Below are 13,263 nucleotides of genomic sequence, written 5' to 3' on the forward strand. Positions count from 1 at the left end.
TCTATATTCCCCACTTCCCTCCTGAGACACAAGGCCAGGCTCAATGCCAAAATACTGACAACAATGGCTTTCCCCTGGTAGGCTGTTCCCACCAGAAGTATCCAAAATTAACAGAATAATTTGTAGTCAGATTAAGAATCATTTAAAATCGAAAACAACAACATTATTTTCATAAATACATCAGGACATCAGGGTAACTTTGGAGAGAATAGATCCCTCAAAGATCAGCAAGGCGGCTAAAGTGTGGAACCACAGAAGGTAGGGGAGACAATAAATTAGTATTTTGCATCAGTGTTTACTGAGGAGAAGGACATGAAAGATATAGATTGTGGGGAAAGAGATGAAGAAACCTTGAAAAATATCCATATTACACAGGAAGAGGTGTTGAATGTCTTCAGATGTATAAAAGTGGCCTGAACAGGTGTATCCTGGAAGTCTGGGAAGCTGAGGAAGTGATTGCTGGGCCCCTTGCTGAGATATTTGCATCATCGATAGTCACAGGTGAGGCTTTGGAAGACTGGGGGTTGTTTAACGTGGTGCTGCTATTTCAGAAATGTGGTAAGGAAAAGCCAGGTAACTATAGCCTTACTTCAGTGGTGGGCAGGTTGTTGGAGGGTAACTTGAGGGACAGGATTTACATGTTGTTGGAAATGCAAAGACTGGTTAGCGATTGTCAGCATGGCTTTGTGCGAGAAATCATGTCTGACGAACTTAATTGAGCTTTTTGAAGACGTAACAAAGAAGATTGATGAGGGCAGATCGCTGGACATAATCTATATGGACTTCAGTAAGGCGTTCGACAAGGTTCCTCACAGGAGACTGGTTAGCAAGGTTAAATCTCATGGAATACAGGGAGAACTAGCAATCTGGTTACTGAACTGGCTGGAAGATAGAAGGCAGAGAGTGGTGGTAGAGGTTGCTGTTCAGACTGTGGTATGTGACCAGTGGAGTGTCACAATGATCGGTGGTGGGTCCACTACTTTTCGTCATTTTTAATTATTTGGTTAAAAGCTTAGGACGTATGGTTGGTACGTTTGCAGATGACATCAAAATTGGAGATGCAGTGGACAGTGAAGGTTACCTCAGATTACAACGGGATCATGATCGCATAGACCATTGTGGTGTGGGATGGCAGATGGATTTTAATTTAGATAAATGTGAGGTGCTGCATTTCGGAAAAGCAAATTAGAACAGGACTTATACACATAATGGTAATGTCCGAAGGTGTGTTTGAACAAAGAGCCCTTGGAGTGCAGGTTCATAGTTCTTTGAAAGTATAGTTGCAGGTAGATAGGATTGTGAAGAAGTTTATTGCTATGCTTTACTTCATTTATCAGAGCATTGAGTATAGGAGTTGGACGTTCATGTCAGAAGGAAGTTGTGAAACTTGAAAGGGTTGAGAACAGATTTACAAGGATGTTACTCCGGTTGCAGGAATTGAGGGAGTGGGAGAGACTGAATAGGCTGGGGCTGTTTTTCTGGAGCGTCAGAGGTTGAGATGTGACGTTGTAGAGGTGGATAAAATCATGAGGGACATGGATAGAATAAACAGATAAGTTTATTTCCCTGACGTTGGGGAGTCCAGAATGAGAGAGCATTGTTTCAGGGTGAGAACAGGAAAGATTCAAAATGGACCTTAGGGGCAATTTTTTCATATAGAGCGTGGTGCGTAAATGGAATGAGCTGCCAGTGGAATTGGTGGATGCTGGTACAATTACAGCATTTGAATGGCTTCTGGATGGGTATATGAATTGGAACGATTTTGAGGCACAGAGGCCAAGTGCTGGCAAATGGGACTAGATATGGTTCGGATATCTGATCGGCATGGACGAGTTGGACTGAAGTGCTTGTTTCCATGATGTACATCTCTATGACTCTGTAACTCCATTATGTGTTTGGCAAGAGTCATTCACAGTTTCCATGTGACAATATTTAGAGTACGCCAGAAATAATAGTGCATCGGCATAAACATCACTTCTAAACATTTTGGAGTATCTGTTTTGGGGAAAAACATCATTCGCGAGAAAACGTTTCCATTTACAATATGGAAACTTTTCCGTTTCAAACTTCAAACTAAAAGATACCAAATTGGTGATTGATTTCAAAACAAGACTGTGAACGTCTAGTATTTTCCAATTTAATTAACTCATTGTGTTTGCAGACTTCTTGTTAAAGTTTAGCTGCGAATACCGACAACTTAATCATATTCTGCTTTGTACTCTAGCTTCCCTGTAATTCCTATTCAATGCAGCATCCTCCAATCACACATTCTGAATTATATGGCGATACTATTTTTGAGCCATGTCACATCAGTCGTCTTCCTTATCTATTTTCCTTCTATCCACCTCATGCCGGGGTGAGAAAATGTGTTGCTTCGAGAACACCATTCTAAACTCGGCACGCCCACATGACATAATGTCATATATAGAGTCGCCTGCAGATGAAAACAACGGAATTGGGATAGGCCATTCAGTCCCTCGATTGTGCACGATTTCGTTGAATCTCAGTTTCCAACAGCTGTTGAAACCGGATTTGAAACCACGCCTGAGAACGTTATCTTATTTGCTCAGTTTTAAATTATTGGTCTAGTGAGAATCTCTCCAGCAACATATGACAACTAAACATTATCAGCTCATTCAAATATTGCTGTCCATTCACTCCGTACAATTACTGACTTGAGATCGGATGGAAACGTGGACTAATTCCTTCACAATTACAGGTTTCGTTTGGTAATCATGGAGAGAAGGATTCTGGGCTGATTTCTTCTCACAATCACAGTGTCATTGACCTTTGAACAAGTTGACTCTTCGCATTGCATTAACCTGGAATCATGGAACAACAAGTAGGTACAGAATTCCAATCATTTGCAATTACACTATCACCTGTGATGGTCAGGAAGAGGGATTTCAGTTGAATCTTTCACAATGACGAATGTTTGAAGCACAACGATCAGGAAGTGGAACAGTAATAAATCTCTGATATGACAATCTGAGCCATCTGCTAATTATCAAAAAACTAGAGCTGGGCTGATGCCCCATACGAACGAAACCACCATTTACCTGTAATGAGAAAGAATCAAATTCTTAGTGACAATTGTTTGTATGGGGCTTTGGCTCAGCTCCAACTTCTGATAATTCTTACTGACAATCACGAAAATTAATTATGTTTTAAAGTAACTGTTCAGCAGATATTTTTATCGAATATTGTATAATATGCTGCTTTCAATTTAATTTACTTTGCAAATTTCAATTATTATTTTGCAGTTAATCTCATTCATTAGCATTCCTGTTTGTTTCTGGAATTTTTTAAAACTGTATTCCAATTTTTTGTTGTATAATATCCATGCTGGCCTCCTTACTGCAGTCACAGGCTGTTGAATTCTGTTCACTGTCACTTTCACATTTGATTCCTTTGTGACGTTTCGCTCCAAGAACCACGAAAGTAAATATTGCAGGGGAAAACCAACAAGTACTGCAGAACCATCAGTGACTTTGCTCATCTGTTTAAATAACATTATCTAGGTATTTATATTAATAGATTAACATTGTCGCTTAAATCTCGGCTGATTTTGTGAGGTCCCAGACAGTGTTTGTGAGTCTCAGTCTGGACAACAATCTAACTCCTTAATTGCATTCTAACTCCTTTTTGCGACTTGCTCCAATTCTGCCCCACGAAGTATCAACAGACTGACCCATTTTAATAGCCACCAGGGTCTAAAGCGGTGACATGGCCGCTCAGTACTTAGCACTGCAGCCTCACCGTGCCAGTGACGTGGGTTCGATTCCAGCCTTGGGTGACGGTCTGTCTCGAGTTTGCACATTCTCCCCAGTGTCTGCATGGGTTCCCTCGAAGCGCTCTAGTTTCGTCCTATAGTCCGAACATATGCAGGTCAGGTGGATTGGCCATGCTAAATTGCCCATAGTGTTAGGTGCATTCGTCAGAGTGACATTGTTTTGGGTGGGTTACTCTTCGGAGGCTCAGTGAACACTTTTTCGGCCAAATGGTCTGTTTCCACACTGTACGGAAGAGAATCACAGGTGTGGGCAATGTGCTACAGATGCAGAGATGGATATTGAAGGAAATCTATCATCTTTCTGTTTGCTATCTTGGGGAGTTCTAATGTTTGATTATTTTATGTGTTTTATTCTACATGGACATAACTGCATGTTTTGATTATTGGTCCATATCCATGCATGATCTCAAACTAGAAATTAGAACAACGCTCCAGCCTCAATGTTACTGCACAAATACTCACAATGGTAAAGTGACTAGGACCAGTTCAGGACGAAGTCAACAAAGCCTATGAAACACGCCATCACAATTTATTCTACGATGTAATTAATCCTGAGACAAACTGAAGATTGTTCAGAAACAAGACTCAATCCTTCATCGTCTTGCTCATGCACTTTCCGTCACAAGGTCGGACATGTCAGCTGATTATTCAATTTTTAACTGCCAGAGGAACCATAGAGAAAAACACACAGTTTACAAAAACGATCTGCGTTCTGAAAAGGAGTGGATATTGATGCTAACAGAGTACTTGAAGAATGAAATTGATTACCACACACACCCAGAGAAGTATAACCTAACAATGAAGAGTTTATTGGACACACCAGCGTGTATCTGAACTCCTGTCTTCGCCGGTCGACTGTAATCTTACAAACTGGAAAGGCTTCTATCCATTTGAAACCCATACCATCATTATCAAGCGATGCTCTGAGACTTTCAGGATCTATGCAACAGGCCAACATAGTTATTTACCTTTTTCTGCAGAAGGTAAAGTATAACATAGAATGTTTGCCTCACAGAAAAAGGCCACCGTGTCATCGAGATGTATAGCATGGAAACAGACCCTTCGGTCCAACCCGTCCATGCTGACCAGATATCTCAACCCAATCTTGTCCCACCTGCCAGCACCTGGCCCATCTCCCTCCAAACTCTTCCTATTTATATAACCATCCAAATGGCTCTTAAATGTTGCAATTGTACCAGCCTCCACCACTTCCTTTGGCAGCTCATTCCATACACGCACCACCCTCTGCGTGGAAAACTTGCCCCTTAGGTCTGTTTTATGTCATTCCCCTCTCAATCTAAAACTTTGCCCTCTAGTCCTGACTCCCAGATCCCAGGGAAAAGACTTTACCCATTTATCCTATCCATGCACCTCAGAATCTTGTAAACCTCCAAAAGGTCACCCCCCAGCGTCCAACACTCCAGGGAAAACAGCCCCAGCCTGTTCAGCCTCTCCCTGTAGCTCAAATCCTCCAACCCAGCAACAGCCTTGTAAATCTTTTCTGAACCCTTTCAAGTTTCACAATAGGAAGACCAGAATTGCACGCAATATTCCAGCAATGGCCTAACCAATGTCCTGTACAGCCACAACAGGACCTCCCAACACCTGTATTCAATAAACTGACCAGTAAAGGAACGCATACCAAGCGCCTTCTTCACTATCCTATCTACCTGTGACACCACTTTCAAGGAGCTATGAACCTGCACTCCAAGGTCTCTTTGTTCAGCAACACTCCATAGGACATTACCGTTAAGTATATAGGTCCTGCTAAGATTTGCTTTCTCAAAATGCTGCACCTCGCATTTATCTGAATTAAACGCTATCTGCCAATTCTCATCCCATTGGACCATCTGGTCAAGATCCTGTTGTAATCCTCTTTGCTGTCCACTACACCTCCATTTTTGGTGTCATCTGCAAACTTACTAACTGAACCTCTTATGCTTGCACCCAAATCATTTACGTAAGAGACAAAAAGTAGAGGACCCAGAACCGATCCTTGTGGCATTCCACTGGTCACAGGCCTCCAGTCTGAATAAACGACCGTCCACCATCACCCTGTTTCTTCTACCTTTGAGCCAGTTCTATATCCAAATGGCTAGTTCTCTCTGTATTCCATGAGATCTACTCTTGCTAAACTGTCTCCCATGTGGAACCTTGTTGAATGCCTTACTGAAGTCACATAAATCACATGGCTCTGCCGTCATCAATCCTCTTTGTTACTTCTTCAAAAAACTCAGTCAATTTTGTGAGACATGATTTCCCATGCACAAAGCCATTTTCATTATCCCTAATCAGTCCTTGCCTTTCCAATCACATGTACATCCTGTCCCTCAGGATTCCTTCCAACCACTTGCCCACAACTAGTTCAGGCTCACCGGTCTATATATCCCTGGCTTGTCTTTACTGCCCTTCTTTTTGTAAGTGAAGCTGGCTACAATCTCCTGTTATTTAGCGGTAGGAGAAGGTGAGGACCGCAGATGCTGGAGATCAGAGCTGAAAAATGTGTTGCTGGAAAAGCGCAGCAGGTAAGGCAGCATCCAAGGAGCAGGAGAATCGACGTTTCGGGCATAAGCTCTTCTTCACGAATCTGAAGACGGGCGTGTGCCCGAAACGTCGATTCTCCTGCTCCTTGGATGATGACTGACCAGCTGCGCTTTTCCAGCAACATATTCTTTTCTGTTATTTAGCGGTAGCCCATATATACAAAGGGAGATCTGACGGTGGTGAATCTGAAGAAGGATAGAAATTAAAGGTAAAATCGAAATATGAATATAGAAAGATGCATGTTGAGAAACGAATCAAGGATACAGAAGGAACACTGGAGACAATGATCGGAAATTAGTGAACGTCAGTGTGACTAACAGGTGATAGAGACAGAGACATCGAAATAACAAACTGAATACTGGATAAACAGAGAATGTGTATCTGAGAAAGTCAGGAGGAATTAAACGTGAGAGGGAAAATCGTGAAAATATTTAGAGATCCAGCATTGAAAATATCAACCTGGGATGTGGTTGTGGGGTGGGAGTGGGTGCTGGGAGGGAAAAAAATTGGAAGTGTAATTTTGAAAAAATGAGTGACAGAGATACGAAAAACATTCAGATGCTGGCAAAGATCAGCACTTTGAAAGATGTTGAGAGGAAATCTGAGTGCGATGGGAATCCTGAAGAAAAATGAAGACAAAGTAAACGGGAGAAATGAAAGCAGGAGGCTTGGAACATTCATGAGAGAAATGGAAGAGGCTAATAAACAAAACGAGAGAGAGAGAGAGTGAGAGAGAGAGAGAGAGAGAGAGAGAGAGAGAGAGAGACTACAAAAAAATGAAGACCGGGAGATCGAGGGACTAAGTTTAGACATAAACACTGAATCTTTTTTAATCTGAGACATAGAGCGGTGAAGAAATGTATTGGAAGAACATGTTTGGGAAGGAGAGAAAACAGAAAGATAGATTGAGATATTGAACAAAAGAGCCAACATATAAAAATAGAATTATGGGATTGTCACAGTGCGGAAGGAGGCCATTTGGTTCAGCAAGTCAGCACTGAACTTCCAAAGCACATTCCAGATAGATAACCTACCCCTACATTTATCATGGCTAATCTGCCTGCACATTAAATAGGAATTTAGCATGGTGAATCCACTTAACCTGCACACCTATGGACTATATTGACGAACAAGGCACTCTAGTACGAGAGAACTCGAATGAAATCAGAATGATATGCAAAAACACAACAGCTCTGTCAGCACCTGGAGAGACATCAGAGTCGAGGCTTTGGGTCCAATGTCCCTTCTTCATAACATTCTTCAGGTGATTTGTGTAATGAAAAGAGAATGGCCAGCATGGGGGTAGAACACGTGACGTTCAAACACTCGAACCAACAAAGCTAATGACTTCAATTACAGGACAGGGCAAATTCATATGGATGGAGATTGAAAAGCTGATGGTGAGAGAAGCAAGAGACAGAAACAATTTAAAACAGAAAACAGTGAGAGACTGTGTGTGTGTGTGTGTGTGTGTGTGTGTGTGTGTGTGTATGAGAGAACGAGAGAGAGAGAGAGAGAGAGAGAGAGAAAACTGGATTCCATCTCCCATATCGATCTGATATATTTCTCTCTCACAATTTCATTTCTCACATTGTCTGTTGATTTGACTCTCCACATCTTGTCCATTCTGAATGCGCCTGTTTTTTCTTACCAGTCTGCTATCCTTCCATCTCTCTTTGTTCTTTTCTAACGTTTTCCGTATAGTTTCTCTGTATTTTCCTTCATCCCCAGTCTGCTCTTTTTTTTTAATCTGTCCCTTTTTTCTCTTTCTCCTTCAGCTGTCTTATAAGCATTATAATTTTCCTTCGTTTCTTAATTCTGTTCAGCCCATCTTTCCCTCTATTTTCGTTCTCTTTTCCCTTTCTTTTAAACTCTCTGAATTTTCTTTCCTACCTTTGCTCCTGAAACTTACCACGTCTGTGCCTCTCTGTCTCTTTTTCACCCTGTCTTTCTTTATATCTCACGCCATCACAATGCTGTTGATGTTGTATCAATTTGGATTCCTAGTCGCCGATGTCTTTGTCTCAAAGGATCGGAAAATACGGAGGAAGGACGATTGTGACATATAACGGAGAGATAGATGCAGGGAATTGTAGATCGAAAGATTTACAACAGTGAGAAATGAAGTTACTAACAGAGATGGAGCGACATTAATGGTGAGATAGAGGAGGAAATTAACGAAAGGAAGTGGTCCACAATAGTTGATTGAGGGACCTAGAGAAAGAAAGGGTGACTGTTTCATTTCTGTGCTAATGTATTTCGCTTGTAATGCTTGCTGCCGAAGTGCATACATTTAGAAGTGTCATTCCTGACATCTGTTGGGGGATGTTCCGCTGAATCCAATAACGAGCCAATCACACACCGTATACAATCATATCTTACTCATTTTGGACAATCTTGATAGCACACAACCGATGTATAGTGTGACCATTTGCAGCGGTCTGATCCTCAGATATTATGTTTATACAGCCAGTTTACATATCTATTGGCGAGGCCGTCAGATGAGTGTCCTTCTCAAACTTGCGGGCAGGGAAGGTTGCTTCGTTCCAAAAACAATACTGCTATCTAAGCAATTGGGAGTCAGAAAAGTGGAGGGAGCTAATAGATGGAGTGAGGTATTGCCAACTAGATTAGGTCTCACGTGTGTCTTGGAGGCTCCAAGGGAAGCTGGGTTGCATGAATAAATTAAGACAGCTAAGGAGACTAACAAGCAGCATTCAGCTGATGCAGCTCTAAATTGCTCTAATTCTGCGAATCCCAGCAGCATGATCAGTTTAGTGATTGAAGATATCTGCATACTGGCTGACACTGTGATCATGATGAAGTCTGTGTGTGGTGTCCAGAATCCAGTGGACATGTTCGCAAGAAAGTTGAATGAACCACCAGCCATAAGAAGTCATTGAGCATTTTCTGTCAGAATAGCCTTTGAAGGAATCCTAAAGGTATCACACATTTCTGTGGTCACTCTTTGCCCTCGCTACAAGAAAGCGACAGAGCTCTCCTTGTTCTTACTTTCTGCACCATCCATCATTACATTCAAAATCCGCTGTCGTTTCTGCTAACTCGAGCAGGATGCACCTATCAAGCATATCTTCTTCCATTCCCTGTCTGTATTCTGCAAATACTGTTCACTTTGCTGCCCTCCTACTTCTTCGTCATTCCTAAAATTTCCTGAAATCATGGAATCACTGACTAATTGCTGGCTATTGTGCCTCTCTGCGTGAACTGACTCTTTAAATGGGCATAATTATGAAGTACCGATCTCTGGCTTTTTAAAACTCAAAACTTCGCATGTTATATTTTATGGAAATGATTGTCCAGTGCCTCATTGAATGGCTGAATTGAATGTGCCTCTCACAAATTTCCAGGCAGTGCATTCATACCTTAACTTATTGCTGAGTGACAGTGATGTTCCTCACTGGTTGATTTCCTGGCTTGCAGTTCACTTTAAATCCACGCCCTCTTTTTCTCGTTTCTTTTCAGAGTGGGAACAATTTCTCAAATTTCTGTTTTATCTAACCTAATGATGATTTTGAAATCCTCTCAGATTTACTCATAACCTTCTTTTCTCCTAGGGGAGCAATGCTAACTTCTTCAATCTTTCGTTACAACTGATGCACCTCCTTCCTGGAACAACTCCTGTAAATCGCTTTTGCACTCTCTCCACACACAGCAGCTGAGGTCTAACAGGAGTCCTGTAAAAGTTCAGTATCACCTCCGTGGTCGTGTAGTCTATCCCCATGTTAAGAAAGCCAAATATGCTGTATGCTACCTTTTGTACCATCCAGTAAATTGAAAACACACGCAATATACCCCACTACTCCTGTACCTTCGTTAGAAATGTATCCCCCCAACTCCAGTTTATATGGTCTTTCCTTTCCAAGAGTTTAAATGATTCTCCTCAGCATCAAGATTTAGATTAATAATGTGTATCAGGACAAGTCACAGTTACATCCCTGGTTAACTCCAATACAAATCGTCTAACCCGGTAAACTTTGGATCAATGCTACGTCTGATCCTTTCGTGCTTTGTAACATCCCTCTTCTCACAAAAGTCTGTTGCGTCACTGTCTCGAATAGTCCTGGAAGTCCATATCAACAGCATTACTCCTATCGAGTCTTCTGCTGATCTTCCAAAAAGTATACAGCATATTAGTTCGACATAACTTCCCCTTTACAAATCCACACTACCTATTTCTAGTCAATCTGCATTGTTCCATGCAATTACTCAATCTATCCCGAATAAGTATTTGTAGAATCTTTGCCGCCACCGAAATGAATTGCATACGCCTATAATTACAATTTATCTTCATTCACATTCTTGAACGAGACCACAATGTTTGCATTTTTTCAACATTTTGACACCTCTTCCCTAGTAGAGAGGAGACTGAAAGTTTGTGGTCAGTTCCTCTCCAATTTCTCAACGCCCTCAATTCCTGTTATGTCCTTGGATGAATCTTATCTGTTCCCATTTCCTCGACGACATTCCCGCGAAGTCCCTGCTAATTAGAAAGAAACAGAGATTTTAAAAAAAAGCAGAAGACACTTCGCAACTTCCTGGTCTCGAGTGAAAGTGTCGAATTTCCCTGATTTTGTCCCTTTCCTTCCTTCTTTTGTTTGTCTCAAGGGTTAAGTTCTATGAATTTAACAGGAGAGCGCATTGTTAGTGTAACTGTTCAGAAGTCGTTCCTGAGGCTGCACTTCAAGTCAACGCCAGGGAAGTTATTCCTGAGTGTTATCCTGAAATCAACAGTGCTGCCATTGTTATTGAGATTTCCAGAAAATCGCTAGGGCTAGTGTCAGTCACCTCTTCATCACATCATCAGCACGATTAATATTACTGAGGTTGTTCATCGCATCAACACGAGGTGTATGAAGAATGACACTGTTCATGACGTTGACACCAGGGAACGTCATTGCTTAGATTGTTCACTGCCTCAATATGAAGGTTTTTATTTTGAAGAATGCTCGCCCCACCAGTCACAAAACAACTAATTTATTAGTTCCAAGATTGTTTAACAAAACCATAAATATTTCAGAGAATTCAGCTGACTTAGTTTATGAACTTTTTTTCACTTGTCTGTTAATGAGTATTTTATACTGAACACAATTTGCACAAGGAATGGTGTTTTATCAATTCAGTTTGTTCTCTGGAGTGTTACCAATAGCTCTGCTCAAGCTGTTTGCTGGCGGTCTCTGTGGACAATTCTCTTTGATATAAATCAGGCTCCTTCAGAGTAACTGTCAGAGAGCTTGCAGGGCAAGTATTTATGTTGAGCACAAGCAATGGCATTCCCTTTAATTTTCCAGATAGATCGGATTTATTATCCAATTCTTGCAGCCGTCAGTATTCCTGGTAAGGCAATGATAGAAGTTATGAAACATTGAATAATTATGTGGGAGTCTTACGGTAAAAGTTCCTATTTGGCAACATGAATCGAATGTAATGTAATTGCTTTGTTTTCTTCAGTGAGTTTTAATTGAAAAAAACTTCTCCAAATGTGAAGCGAATGTTGAAGCAACATTGATATAGTGTAAACTTCATACTGAGAGGTAATACAAGGATTAGATCTGGAATCGATCAGGCACTTTCATATCTGATGTACATCAGTGGATGACCATTGTCATATGGACATTTTTAGAAGTAACAAAACCTGTTAACTATGTTTTGTGCTTATATCTGGATCCAATCTGTGCACAATTTTGCCTGTTTGCCTGCTCTTAAGTTCATCTTATCTGCTTCTTGTATGATCTGGAGTGGAGTTCTGTGATGTCTGCACTACAGAAATGAGCAAAATGTGGGTTCAGGGAAGGAGAGTAAAGTTCGTCGAAGGGAAGGAAGTTTCGGACTGGATATGGCAGGAGAGCTCAGGATTTGTGTAGGACTCAGTGTAATATGTGGGAAATCGTAAATCCTCCTTCCAAACCAGATAAATATGCAAAGTCTTTTCCGTGGGATGGGGAAGTCCAGAACTAGAGGACATAGGTTTAGGGTGAGAGGGGAAAGATACAAAAGGGACTTAAGGGACAACTTTTTCGCGCAGAGGGTGGTGCATGTATGGAATGTGCTGTCAGAGTAATGGTGGAGACTGGCACAATTCCAGACTTTAGAATTCATTTAGATGGGTATATGAATAGGAGGTGTTCAGAGGGATAAGTGCTGGCAAATAGAATTAGATTAGATTAGCATATCTGATCAGGATAGGCGAGTTGGGCTGCATGGTCTGTTTCCATGCTGTACATCTCTGTGACACTATGACTCTCCACCCACCATCTTTGTATCTATTGGTATCATAAAGTTTATTCCAGTGCATTGTATCCCATAAGTTAATTTCCTATTCTATACAAATTTCCTAATCATGAATAGGATTGTCTTTAAATTGACCGTGTTTGATTTGGAAGTGGAAAACAAGTATTACCACGTGACAACAGTCACGTTATGACGTCTTCTGCATCCTGCTTCTTACAGTTAATCTGCTGGCAATTCTGATCCTGTTGCGAGGCAAATGTGGTCTCTCCAAATGCATCACTGACTACCTGGTGACCATGGCTGGAGCAGATCTCACAGTGGTTGTCATACACGTTGTATTACACCGGATTAATATCATGCATTTACCAATTAGTTTTCTCCTTCTCACTCCAGTGTGCAAAGTAAATCTTGTTGCCTATAAAGCAGCTGTCGACTGCTCTGTCTGGTTCACTGTCACCTTCACTTTTGATCGGTTTGTAGCTATTTGCAGTCAGAAACTGCGATCAAGATATTGTACTGCAAAAAGATCCAAGGTGGTTATTTCTTCTGTATTTGTGATTAGCTGCGTGAGGAGCGTTCCATTTTACTTTATAATTGAACCTGCTTATACAATTGATAACACACCATGGAACTGCGTTTTAACAGATGATTATCTCATTTCACCCTTGTGGATGGCA

This window comes from Hemiscyllium ocellatum, chromosome 35, assembly GCF_020745735.1.
Source record: "Hemiscyllium ocellatum isolate sHemOce1 chromosome 35, sHemOce1.pat.X.cur, whole genome shotgun sequence".
In the NCBI taxonomy this organism is placed as follows: domain Eukaryota; kingdom Metazoa; phylum Chordata; class Chondrichthyes; order Orectolobiformes; family Hemiscylliidae; genus Hemiscyllium; species Hemiscyllium ocellatum.